Raw genomic sequence first — 14,376 nt, 5'->3', positions numbered from 1 at the left:
GGAAGAGGAGGGGAGGGAGGGAGCAGCCGCACAAGGGGAACGCTCTGGTGATGGCAGTTCTGTATATGGATTGTGGTGGTGATTATATGAATTTCACGGGGTGAAATGTCAGAATTATAACAGAAATAAAAAGTAGTGCATGCAGAAACTGGGGAAATCTACTTGGTCTAAGCCCTCCCTAATTGTATGTATTTTGTCAGTGGCATATGTCCTGACTTTGATAATGCAACCACTGGGGGAAAGTGGATGTTGGGGTATCCAGGAATTCTGTGAATTATTTTTTAACTTCTTATGAGTCTATGATTATTTCAAAACAAAAAATTAGAAATAAATGCCTCTGCCAAAAAAAAAATTCCAGTCATTAATAAACATTCTCAGGAAGTGATTTAGTCACACTGGTGTCCTTTTCAGAATGCAGGGATTTTAGATTAAAATGCTGAGTTTTGGATTTAGCTTATACATACTCAAGCTGTGTAACATATATGCAATTACTGTTTCCTTAGTTTCTGCTAAGGTTGCAGAATCAGGAAATTTTAGAGCTAGGAGGGACCTTATGGTGAATGCAGGCCAGACACTCAAATCTTACTCTTCTGCATTTTGGTATCCTCATTTCTAACGTGAGGGCTTTGTCCTAGATTCTTTGCCATACCCTGCCTTAGTTCTAAATTCTTTGAACAGCAGCTTCACAGGTAACTGCAGAAAGAGCAGAGAACTTCAGGTGTTAAACATTTATAATGCATGAGAAGTGTCAATTTGTGGATTGTGAATGTGAACACAGAAATGACACTATAACACCACTTCACATACCAGTGTTTGGGAGAGTCAACTATCAAGGCTGATTTTTACAGCATGGCTAAAGTTAATTTTCCAGGACAGAGGGCTTGGGCAGTTTGTTTGAAATTATACACCACCCCATCTTCCCATACCAAACTCACAGCTTTTATCCACAAGAGAATTTGTAGAAAGGGGAGGTTTACGTAGGTCAGTGTTTCTCCGTATTGATCCACCAACTCTGCACCGGATCTATTAAATCAATCCTGGAGATTCTACCAAATGAAAATTACTAAAATATTCTGAAGGAATAGCCATTACCACTTGAAAATAAAGATGTTCTCTCAACAACCAATACAGTTTAACAGTGTACTCATCTCCTTTTCTTCATGGAAAGCTAAAAACTGATTATGTGGGGGAAACTGAGCCTGCCACAGAAACAAGCTCAGAGTCCCCAAGGCAGTGCCCTGCTTGGCAAAAGTACATATTAAAGAATCATAATGTTGACAATGTCCACTTTTTGGTATTGATTTCCCTTCAGTCTTTAACAATTTAAATGGTGGTCTTTTAAAAAACAAGACAAAACTAGCAATGCATAAAATAATCGGTATAATTATTTTATTGACAAAAGGAACCCATAGGGGTCATACATGAATACAAAATACAATCTTTATTTCTTTTCCTGTGGATTAAATCACTATTACATTTATAGTAATAAAAATAAAAAAGCTTTCATAGTTAACTTATCAAAAACAAACCCCCACCTACTGATTTTATTATTGTGCAAAATGAAAATATTAAAAAATTAAAGTTTTATCCATGGGAAGATTTTGTGTGCCAAAAGACACACTTTTTCAATTTCACAATTTTTGCAGCAAAAAGAAAATTCTAAGGCCACAGTTTCTTGGCAGACTAAATAAGAGCAAGAGGAGAATAAACAAGCAAATAATAGCCACTCTTCATTCTCAAGTATTCTCTGTTGCAATGTAGAATTTTCTCCATACCTAAAATAACTTGTTTTAAAAGAAAGTATTTAATGTAGTTTCAACCTACTGCTTAATGTCAGATATGCCAACATCAATTCAATAAGGCAAGTTTTATTTTTAAAGCAGATGTTTAAACTGATAACAAAAGTCCACTCTGTTTCGATTTTGTGGGGCCACTTCATGATTTCTGTAATATAAGTGAAAATTTCTAAGTGAAGTATTCCATTAAGCTGTCACTTTTCTACATGAAACTGAATAATTAAGCTTCCTCACCCTCCAACCTGTCTCAGTTTGTTTCTTTAGTTTCTTTTGGGGCTATGGAGGTGGATAGTGTCTTGGTATGACATGTAAACTACAAAATGGAAAAAGTCAAGAAATAGTTGAAGATATTCCTTTTGAAGTAGAAATAAAACTATTTAACACACACTAAATAAAAAACAAGGCAAAATAAAACACTAAAATCCCAAACATACAATAAAGTTTTGTGACAAATTTCAGTACCACAATTACTGGTATAACAGTTTTGCATTGTGACTTCAAACAGTGGCTTAAAATGCAAGGTGCCCTGCATGATTACAGAGAGGAGAGGTATGTCCAGAAGGGTGAAAAGCATACATTTACTTAAAGTTTGTAAAAAAAATCCCTGATCAAATGGCTAATTTCTAAATACAAAATTGAACTTTAGAAGGACTTTTCTATTTTTAACTGATAGTGGTTGAAAGAAAAATAAATCATTCTGTTGAGTTAGGTACAGTATTCTGCATGGGGAGCACCAGAGTTTTTGTTATCAAACCCTCAAGACATGGAGTAAACCAGTGTTTGGTTGGTTCAAAATCTCTATCAAGGGAATCCCTGTCTCCCTTCCACTTAACATCCAGACATGCTCTTTGCTTGTGAAAGCAACAGATTAAAGGAAAAGCAAGTGAACATGTGACTGAATCCATGGGAGAGGGTACATTAAAAATACCACTCAGATTTAAGCAGCAACACAATCACATTGGTCTGAAATCCTGAGACTAAATAATAAAATATTGCACCAAAACAAAAAAGAAAATTGCAGTTTAAAGAGAATTGCTAAAGAACTGGAATAACAATGTACAATGTAGTGACCAACAACAGTAGACTTAATTCTCTCTATAGGAATTAAATTTGTTTTTAAATGGCATTTCTATCCTCTTTTGATATTACGTTTATTTTGAAATACCTTTAGGTACTCATATATTTACTTCCATTTAATGCTAACTATAGATTCTTCTCATGGTCCATTTTCAGATTTAATGGTAAGTTAGATTAGACTGCTACTGCAAACAGGAGACAATCCAAAATGATTTCTCAGGCCTCTAGTTTTAAAAACATATCTGCAAACTCCACTAGAGGTAGGTTAAGAAAAGACTTTTTTTTTGCACTATGTACTTATTAAGTCATCCTAAAGATGCAAACTTTCTCCCCCATTCCTTGTCTAATGTGCTGTCAGGTAAGGAAGATAAAATCAAACGTGTATCCTGTTCAAGTACTGAAAGGGGGCAAAAAGTAAAAGTCACAAATCAAGTGTGTTTTCATATTCAAGTTCATCTTTGCCCCTGAACTGATAAGCTTTTCAAAGGAACCTGTTCTTGGTTTCATAATACTGCATAGCCAATTTATAGACTACTTTGAAAAATACCATTCGAAGAGTAAAAACTGTACTACTTCATTAGGACCTCATAAGACTATGTGATCTCAAGACAGGATTCTTTCAAGGATTTCAGTCCTATGGATTATGGTAAGAAACCACGATGACCCTGAAACCTTTCCTCCATATTTGTGGTAGGCCATTTTCTTACTCATGCACACCCTGGCACTGCTACACTCCAAAACTAAGTCTGCCTCGAATGAGTCCACACTGCCTTCACGTTTAGCATGCTTTTGCTCCATTTTGAGATACCTTTTTAAAGGTATACCAGCATAGTGTTTCCACTATTTACACAGATTACATTTCCTCAGGTTGGTGTCTACCTGAGGAAGTCTACCACTTCCTCTATCACCATAGGGACTTGCTTTACATTCTGGGACTTTTCCTTTCTTCATTCCATTATTTAAAGGTGTCTCTACCATCATCACATAAACTTGTACCACAACCCAGTTTGCTTATGGGTAGCCCATGTTATTTGTTAATTTTTATCATCTTCAGTCTTGATGCTTATTTATGTTAAGTTAATCTTTCCTCCCTCTCCTCCTAAAAGGCAGAAGGAAAGAACCAAGGTTTTAATTAGATTATGAACACAGTGATTTCTGAAGTATGTCAGAGGATGAATGATACATGCTGGGTCTCTTCCACATCACTAGGATGAGGGTCAACCTACAAAAAAAAGAGCAGACTGAGATGACTGTCACCACTGTCTTCAGAATGAGTCCATTTTCTACTGCTAATTAAATGATGGTTACAAGCCAAGTTGCTTAGAGAAGCAACTGTTATTAAGAAGTCCCAGTAGGTCATTTAAGAACTCTGTATTCCATGACCACATAAGACACCTTAAAGGCAATCCATGTACCCACAAACCACAAGCTACAGGTTTGGTAAATGGATCAGTGACTACCTATCATCACTGTAAAGACATTTATATCTATGTCCTACTGCTTATGAGTCAGCAACACACTTAAATGAAGGAAGGGCAGCAAATGATGACTATTTAAAAATAGCATAAAAAAACAAAACCCTAATTTTCTTTTGCTTTGTTTACCTTTGAATAAAGAGGTGGAGGCTGAAACCAGAATTCCTATATGCAGGCGAACACAGGACAGCATGCTTCCCCCTCACAACTGGAAGGCTGCGTGTAAGATGGAACATGTCTAGAGAATTCTTCCTCTGATACCACATCTGCATAATTTGGTGGTGCTGAAAGAGAAATGGAGTTGAATCCATGAGAGCCATGAACAAATTAATTGCATTAATCTCTTCTGAACCCTCACCATTTAGTGAAATTTGGAGATAAGTTTGTTATTTTCCTCTGTTCATCAACTGTACGGGCCCATGACAATAAAAATTATTTAAGAGAATCTGCTTTTATTAAACTGCTATTAAAACTGATTGTATTTTACTCTTTTGATATATGTAAGTGTTGTGTTCTAGGTAAATATCACTGAAGTCTGGCTATAGTAATAAGGTAATACTTGATCCTTCAGACAGGTTTACATTACAAACTTACACTATTTTAAATTGAAATCAGGAGATACTGATTTTATTCCTGGATCTGCTATCAGTGACTTTGTGTCCAGGAGAAGTAAAGTTCTTCAAGTCCCTTCTAGGAATGATGTCTTAAGATTTTTAATAATAACAATTTTGTAGTAGTGGTAATTAACATTTGAGCACAACTATTTTTCATGATCTGCTTTTAAGTACTTTATTGTGTAAAATGCTATTATGAAGGAATTTCAAAATAGTTTACCTTCAGGCTGCTCAGGCAGGGTCAGTGTCAACCAGCTCATATCCATACTGAGCTGGCTAGCAATGCTAGAGTTTATGCTGCTGGAACCATTATATGGAATTGTGCCAATCACCAATGGCAGCCCCTGCATCAATTTTTTAGCACCAGGAATAGGAATATACACCTAATATGCCCCCAAAATAATGAGAAAGGCACAAATATAAGTTCAACCTCATAGTAGATAGCCTGATAATTTTTTTTCACATAAACTCCTTTGTCACCTGCCCTCCCACCCACCCAGTCCCACCCTAACCCCAAAAAGCAATAATGGTGCAGACCAAACAAAACCAACAGCATGCAAATGTAGACAGGGAACTGTGACCTTAATATACTTATATTACAATAACAACTATAGGAAATTAAGTATGTGTCTTCAGCACAACAAATGCCTCTTAAGGTGTTTCAGTATTTTTATGTAGTTAATTAAATCCCTTTAGGGGATAGTTTTTGATTGGAAAAAAAAGTCAATCTTTATATATTTCACAATTTGTGGCAATGCTGATATAAATGACACTCTTCAAGGTATTTGCTGTACATGTTCCCGGTAACACAGCACCAGCTCCTGCTTGTTCTCCATGTTCTCCAGCTCAGGAGCCAGGGGGCTTACAGCTAAGGAGTAGTCCATGTGGATGACACAGCAGTCCAGGATGATGGGCATAACAGGTGGGATCTTCGGCATCTTCCTGTTCCATGTGTCTGCGCTCCCAGAGGGGATGTGGTTTCCTTCCACATTGGCCACCATGTGCTGGATGGTCTTTGTTTTTCCACTAGCCAAATATGTCTGGGTTTGGAAAACGGTGGCTTTGGGAACAATCAGATGAGAGGAACAATTCTCTATTTCTGCATAGATTGGAATAGCTTCTCCTAAAAGGAAAATGAAACCATGGTGGATTCAGGCACCTTTCAAAAATTTCTCATCACAGAGGAACACGATCACTACCATTTAAAGCAAAAATGCCCCCAACATTACTTAAGAGTGAGAAGTCTTGATGGAAAATTTATATTGTAAATCTGAGTCAAAAAATGGGAATTCATGGCAGTTTTTGAAAATGTGTAGTGTAGAAAAAATTTCCTAATTATTGCATGATTTATTCCAAATGTATATAAATGACTAATATACTGTAAAATTAAGATAAGAAAAGTAAATGATTCAAAACTATGTTAAGTAAAAAAAGATTACTAACAGACTCATTTGTGCCTATCAAATTAAAATCTGCCCAAAGGAAGCCTTTTCCTTTAAGGAACTGAAAACATTACAGCACAAAACGATGGAGTTGACAAGTTTTATGACATCACATGTCCACATCATACCATAACCACACCATGTTCATTCAAGCCTGGAGTGGGGAGTAAATCCTCAAGCAATTAAGCCCTATACAAAATAGCCTAACATCAATCTGTTACAACTCTTAAATGTCTTACTGTCTTCCATATCTCAAAACTGCCTGGAATTAAAATGCCTTAACATTTTCCATGCTGCAATAGCTCTCTTTCAAGCAACACTCCCTTGGACATAATTTACAATGCTAAAATAAAATGCTGACCATTGTGAATGAGCCTGTTGAGACATTTGGTGAGGCAAAATGAGCCAGAAACAAAAGAGCAAACATTGTAAGGTCTCATTTAGAAAATACATAATAAAAAAAACAGGGGTCTAGATTGTAAGCTCTTATAGCAGTCACATTTAGTCTGGAGTGGTCATTGTTATTCCTGGACTTTGAGAGGATGTTTTATAATGTACAACCTGATATTTAGAGATAGAAATGAAGCCATTCAAGTCAGGATTAAGGTAATTCAGAATAGAGGGGTACTAAAAATATTGTCTCTATTTTAGAACCTCATCTACTCTTTGAGACCAAAGGAACAAAGGATTATTTTGTCCAGAAATGAAATTTTCTGTAGCACATAATCTAACTCAACCTATCTGGACAGATCATTTAAACAATCCAAACACAGGGCACCCACCTGTATAGCTAATGTAATGCTTGGATATATCCTAGAGTATATTAAGCAGATGATCAAAAATACTGGCAAAATCCCTTGAGGGATGGGAGAAAAATTACAGAACTATTAAACTTTACCACCAGGGAAACCCCTGATACTGCCTTAAACATTAGGGATACCCAAATCAATAGGCCAAGATCTTGATCTTGAGGCTTGCTCCTGTGAAGCTTATATACCTACAGACATACCTAAGAATTATTTCTGGAGGACCTCTTTTGTTCCTCAGATGTGGCCTCACTCTCTCTAAGCCCAACTCTACAAATGAAACCACTGCCCTCTCCCCTACATGGGACATGACATCCAGGGGTGAAAGTCTCCCTGATGATGTGGGAGATGACCCCCAAGATGAGTCTAGTCCTGGCACCATGGGTTCAACAATGCCACTCTGATCAAAAAGGGGAAAAGAAGTGTAAAAAATAAGGTAGCAGTGGTTGAGAGAGTTCAAATAGTCAAGAGGCTACCCTGGAGGTCACTCTTATGCATGCTTCAGTTAGACACTGCTACCTATCATAACTTGCCAAACCCCAACAAAACCATTCCTGCCAGTCCTAAAGACTACCAAGAGCATTATATTAGAGTCTACAAAGGTTCTATGCACTAGGGCAACTTTCCAGAAACTTGCAACCTCCAGATGGATCCCTGGCCCAGATAAGTCCTAAAATGAAGAGGGGCCAGGCCCTCCAGAACATCAACTAGTTCCATCTCCCTATCCCATATTATCATCAGCCCCCTCCAACATGAAAAGTTAGACTGGGCATAGCCCAAATACCCTTATAGAGTGGGTGAAAGATCAAAGATGATGGTGGAGTTCTACACAGAAAGTAGGATTTAACAAACAAGTATGACTATGGAATCATTACATTGATATTTCTTTTAGTCTCCAGTATCTTAGAAAAACTAAAAGTAAAAACCTAAAATTGTGGAATTGTAATCCATACCAAACTCTGAAATCTACTGTACCACTAGTTGTTGTGAAGTGCTTTGAAATTTATCACATATATATATGTTATTTTTCACAAAAAAGAAAAAAAAGTCAGAATGGGCAGAACCCAAAGACTCCAAAAGATGGGAGAAGGACCAAAGGAGAAGGAGGAGTTACAGCAGAGAAGACAGGATTTAACAAATGAATATCAGTGCTGAATCATTATACTGATACTTCTTTTAGTTTCCAGTGTCTTGGAGCAGCTAGAAGGAAAAGCACTTAGTGGAACATTAACCCATACCACACTAAAATCTGTCCTACAAGCATTTGTTACAATGTACTTTGATTATTGCTTTTGTGTGTGTGTATATATATATATTTCATAATAAAAATGTTTAAAAAATAATAAATAAATAAAATGCTGGCATTTTCCTCTTTCCTATAGTTTTACTCTTAGTTACTAAAATAACAGGACTGTAGTCAGAAACACCAGGAGTTTTACTGGAACCTATTTATCCACTTACAAATATTTAAGTACCAATTATTTACATTGAAATCAGAAAATATTATTATTCATGCTTAAAAATATTTTATACTTCATAAATTACAAAATACTTTACTTAAAAATCACTTAAATATTAACTAGTAAAGTTAAATGAGTCTTCCATTTAGACTTCCAAGTATTTTGCTTACCATTACAGTACCCTTTTTTTTAATTTTGGCACTCAGCAAGACAGGACCAGACATGAAAATCCAACAGCCAACCATTTTCTCTTGTGTTTTCAATACAGGGGTCTTGAAAATTTCAAACAATTAAAATCATCTTAATTAAACCACTCTAGAGAACTCAAAGAACTTAAAACTATGTAATTCTTCATAGAACAGCTGTAAAAAGCAATCCCTACCAAAAACAAATAAGCGAACAAAAACAACCTTTCTTATTCTCATGTGATCTATTAGGCAAGATACTTACTAAACATAGAATATTAAAACTCATTCCTTTTTTTGGAAACCAAGATGATTTTTCATATTCAAAACAGCATAATGACACCACCCTATTTTACCTTGTCATCATATTTTTGGGAAATGGTATAACATCTCTTAAAAAGTCATCAACAGCTGTTTGAATATCTATTAACATAACAAAGCTACTTTTTTTTTCTTTGAAGGCTTTATGTGTAGATCCAGTGAAAGGAGAAATGGTATAAAAATCAATAATAAAAATATTTTATTTTGGTATCACTGTTTTTTTTCTTTTCAGTGTGGAATAAGCAAACAGATTTCTTTTTCTTACTTCAAAATACATCATTAGGCAGACATTTCAACTGTCTTTAACTTTTCCTTAACATGGACTAGTCTTTGGGTTTCGTGTAATAGTTGCGGAATGACACGCAGTATGATGGATCCAAAAAGGTTAATAAACATATCACCCCATGTTCCATTAGGTAGTAACAAGAGAAAGGACACTAGACTTAAAATGCTCATGGCACCCACCAAAAGCTCACTGTAAAACACTAAGTTCCTTACAACATTTTCTCCTTTATTCATAGAAAGAAGAGTAAAGGATAAATAGTATCTGTTTTTTGGCAAAAGTAAAACCTTATGTAAATCATTTGTCACAATTGGCCATAAAGATTTTAGAAATAGTTAACCTCCTTATCTTAGGGAGTATGTAAAAATACAAGACACTGAACATCATAAATGTTCAAAACAGGGTATTAAACAGGTGTTAGAATCATAGCTGTAAGCCAGGTCAGTGGGGTGCTGGCTGGTTTATGAGAACAGACAAAAGGGACCATCCAACCAGGTCACAGAGATGGACATATCTGCAATCTTTTCACAATCAAAAGATGAACATCAAAGTAGATCCCTTTTCTTTTTAATGTAAAAATAGAGTTAAACACCTTTTAACACCTGGCTTTTTTCTTTAAAAACATTTTGGAGAAAAAGAACCTTCTGATACTAAAAACACATCTTTGTCACTGAGTATCCTGATGGAAAGTCTAAATTATCTCAGACTTCTCCATGAATAAAATCATTCATTCATATTTAAATGATGAACCATTAGGTTCTAGTAGCTATCATGGAAGTACAAGGTACAATTTTATATTATTCTGATAATTTGGGTTCAGATAAAAGAATCTAGCTCATTAGTTCCCATCTTGCTTATTCTGTTGTTCCTTCTTGCCTGATCTATCTTATCAGTCTACAGTATTTCTGGTGATGATTAGAAGTTCAATGCTTTAATGTGGCCAAATCTGTCATAAAGAAATGGTAAGTGAAAGGATCTCTGCAGCAGCTGTGTGCACTCACTTAATGTTAGAAAATGACATCCAAAATGTAAGGATGCAAAGCATAATGGGCCGGGCTTCAATGCCAGGCGGAGCCTGATTAATGCTCTGCTGTAATTACTGCTCCTCAGCCTGCTATTACTGCAGGGTTTAGAATACCACTGCCCTGTGAATGCAGCCACTCTGTAAAATAACCACTCTCTCTGTGTGTTTTAGTATCATTAAGCCCTATTAATGTACTGCCAGCCTGTGTAAATTTTTGGCAAGAGCAGCCCTGAATAGCAGGGACATAATAAGTAGTATTAACAGTCACAATTTGTAATTTGCTCAACCTAGCATCATGGATTTGGAGTGAATGCCTATGGGTGACAAGATCCCCATTTCCTACACCATCAGAAAGTAGCTGTCCAGTGCCATGGAGCTTACTAAATGCAGGGAGTACTACTGGTAAGGAGGAACTCACTAGCAATGCTGGTGTGTTGACATCAATAGGACTGATGATCTGAAATTCCTGCATCATGCTCTGGGTACTTTGGGTCACTCCAAAACTGACCTCACACAGTACTGAATACTTCCATATTTTCCAGTGAAGGAGGTTACCAAAGGTCTGAAATCAGCCAAAGATGTTAATTACAAGTATATTTTTCAGTTAAACAACAAATAACAAAAAAAAACAACAACAAAAGGAAGAGGCCTTAAAATGTTGGTTTAGGTTGAGAAAAAGAATAAGCAGGGTAGACCTATTAGGAGCTATTCAGGATAAACCTGGGTACTTGAGAGTCAGCTGCTAGCTTGGGCCTGTGTATCTGGATGGGCATTTAGGAAAGAAAATAGCATAAGTTACATAGTTTCACTTACTCAGATGGTAGTTGAAAGCTAAATGGAAATTCATGTTTTCCAGTCTGTAATAAAAGGATGTTTTCACTTATTAAAAGAGAGTACATTTTGTTTTAAATGAAGCTACTATTGGATCACGAGCTTTCACAAACTAAGATTTTTTTAATTAGGAGGTTTTTCTAGCTATCAAATTAAGTATACTCCAAAAATTCATTAAACTGAGGCTCAGAGAATTAAAATTTGACTCAGTTTTATGAAGTTCAGTAAATTGAAATAAGCATTTATATATTCACATACATACATGTACACACACACACATACATTTTTAGAAACAATTGTTTTCTCCACTCTATCATACTAACGTGAGATACCAATATTAAATTGAACCTAAAATTAATTTGGCACAAAACAGATTTGTTTTAGGTATATCACAAAAATCAGACTACATGTTCTCCGAACAGAGATGGAAAAAGAGGTGGAAAATCTTATTGGGAATATTCTGAATACAAGGTATGTGACAAAACAACCAAACAGCAGAAGTTATGAAGGAAGGTCACATTTTGCACTTGCATCCCCTCGATTCTGTGGTGGTGAGCTGTGGCGACAGAGGGCTCAGCCCAAGCAGGGCCGCAGCCCCTTCCACTGTCTTTGGGTCTGTGGACTCTGTTCTAGTCCAGGTACAGGCTTAGCACCACCGTGAGAAGGCCACTCATGCAGAGTATGGACAGACCATGTCAGGCCAGAGGTGCTGCTGAAAACCTCTGATGAATGTACTGTTCAGATCCAAAGCAGTCTCTGTGGCTTTAAATGTGAATGAGCTACTCTCGAGAAGATACAATATGATACATAAAAACTCTACATTTTATGCCCCCAGATTCAGGCTCAGAACTGAATTCCCTGGAGGGAGATGGGATGAATGAAAGGAAGAAAGGACAGCTTAGACTGACAACTTTCTCTGAGATTTGCCTGCTCACTTGATATTAAAATGACCGCTTCTACCTTATCCATTCATTTAGACGTTTTTTAAAAGGACAGAAATCACTAGAGAAATGGAGTTATTTTCATTTAAATACTGGAGTCCTAGGACCATAAACAGCATCTCAACCTTCCACTCTTAAAAAACAGGTAGACGTTATTGACTCAGTAATACTTCTGAATCTATCCCCAATTTCCAATGTATAATAAACTATAAGAAATTGAAAACACAAAGTATCTGCCACTTAAGTCCATTCAAATAGAAATATTCCACAGGTGGGCAATTTAAGATAAAGCTGACAAGGTCCTGGACAAGCCCAAGATTAATGATCCTGGGGCTCAGGTGTGCTCAGGAGCTGCCGCCCCACTGGCCTGGGAAGCCAGGGATGCTTCAACATTACAATGCTTGTTGGAAGCCTCACGGCAATCCCAAAGCTCCCGGAAGAGCTGGGTTAGAGTTCTAACTTGTAATCATGAGATTATGGTGTGTATGACAATTAAAATGCTTATATATGTTTAGAAATGCAGACTTCGTTTATCAATTAAAAATTTATAGAGCCTAGATGCTAGGCACTAAGCATAGAAAGAAGGATAACTACTGTACGCAAACAGACCAGCGAGGGTCTAAAAGCTAGATACCTGTTCACAGTATTTACCATCAAGTAAGTGCTAGTGTAGAGCAGGGCCAGGCACCTTGAGGAAGATGGTGTGGAAATGGCTGTGGAGAGGCTGACTTGAAGAGAGTGGCACAAGGAAGGGCATGCTAAGCATGCACGACAAGGATACAGATGAGGTTCCCTCCTCTTAGAGAAGACAAATCAACACAGGAAGTATAACATTTAAAATGAGACTCAATCATCTCCCAACATGAACAGGAAAAAAAAATGAATTTGAGCAAGGTGATATATGTGGGTGATGGTGTTTAGGAATCACATCTTTCTTTCTCTTTACTTAGTTATTTAACTTTTCATTAGAAAGAGTCACAAGCTGCAGTATGGACCCATTTCTGCTTCTGTCCTCATGGCTCATTACTTCTGCCCCATATGCTGAGGCCTACAATGCCTCCAGGAGAAGTTCCACTTTCTTATGGCCTGAGAGCCAAAACTCTTCATTTTGGCCTCCAGGAGCCAAGGAGCTCAGGAAGGGACCCATACAAGGTTACAGTGCTGATGTGTGAGCATGAACCGAAATGAACTCTCCTGTCTTCTTCTCTTCCTACCACAACCCCTCAAAAACATACACAAAGAGAATCAATCAGGAAGTGACAGCGAGTAGTTGGATTACGTTAGCAATGACAGAGAAATATCTGGGAAGATTTCTTGAAAATATGTCCCAGAAACCTGGATTTCTAAATATCACTTCAGGTGATGGAAATAGTTGAAATTCAATAACCCTGAGACTCTGCTGGCTAGGTGCAGTTGCTCACTGTTCCCAGGCTATAGCTCATTCATGGTAATGCCTTCTTTCCCTCACTGAAGTCAAAAGACTATCCTTCTTAAGTGAAATGTAACTGCTGCCAATATTTCTGTCACATTCTGAAACCAATTAAAGACTTTAAAATTGTCTACGCTTTGACATTCCATTCCATCAGAAGGGAAAAAGATCACTGCTTTCTCAGAGGCCAGGCAAGTTTTACAATTACAGCTGCCTGGGGAGAGGCCCAGGGGATCCCAGGGGTCCTGGGAAGGTTGGGCTAAAGTTTTCATTTGCAACCATTGTAATTTAATTGTAAACAATTAAAATGCTTACATATGTAAATTAATCCCCGGTTCAACTGCTAAGTAGTCTGTTTGATCTGAAGTTATGGGCCCGGATACAAAAAGCCCCAAGTACTGGTATAAACCAAAGGACTTCACTATTCCATGGCCCTTTACCTGACAGCCATAGGTAAAAGTGTGGCATAACACCTGGGAGCAGGGCTGTGTGTGCTGATCCTGGAAGACACACTGGTGAAAGGGCACAGATGAAAACTGCCACCTAACTTACTACTGCTGGCAGGCCCAAAGAAAGCTTTGGTTCTAAATACAATTTTGAGGTCATTCCAACTCTCTCCTACCTTGAGTACTTAAGGACTACCTTTTCCCACACAGAAAGATGGATCAAGACTACAAGTAATACTGATTTCT

General features: G+C 37.1%; 1 pseudogene across 1 annotated transcript in view; it reads right to left on the bottom strand.

The window, feature by feature from the left end:
* Positions 1 to 1,382: 1,382 nt before the first annotated feature.
* LOC143648122 (arrestin domain-containing protein 4-like) overlaps positions 1,383 to 14,376 on the bottom strand; it is a 14,619-nt pseudogene continuing 1,625 nt past the window's right edge. Inside the window, exons 2-8 of the transcript XR_013158386.1 lie at positions 11,297 to 11,362; positions 10,902 to 11,045; positions 8,841 to 8,942; positions 5,829 to 6,085; positions 5,183 to 5,345; positions 4,478 to 4,632; positions 1,383 to 4,095 (exon numbers count right to left, since the gene is read on the bottom strand). The product of XR_013158386.1 is annotated as an arrestin domain-containing protein 4-like (transcript). The remainder of the gene's footprint in view (positions 4,096 to 4,477; positions 4,633 to 5,182; positions 5,346 to 5,828; positions 6,086 to 8,840; positions 8,943 to 10,901; positions 11,046 to 11,296; positions 11,363 to 14,376) is intronic.

Source organism: Tamandua tetradactyla, chromosome 10, assembly GCF_023851605.1.
Source record: "Tamandua tetradactyla isolate mTamTet1 chromosome 10, mTamTet1.pri, whole genome shotgun sequence".
Taxonomy (NCBI): Eukaryota; Metazoa; Chordata; class Mammalia; order Pilosa; family Myrmecophagidae; genus Tamandua; species Tamandua tetradactyla.
This window is presented reverse-complemented; position numbering and strand designations above follow the sequence as displayed.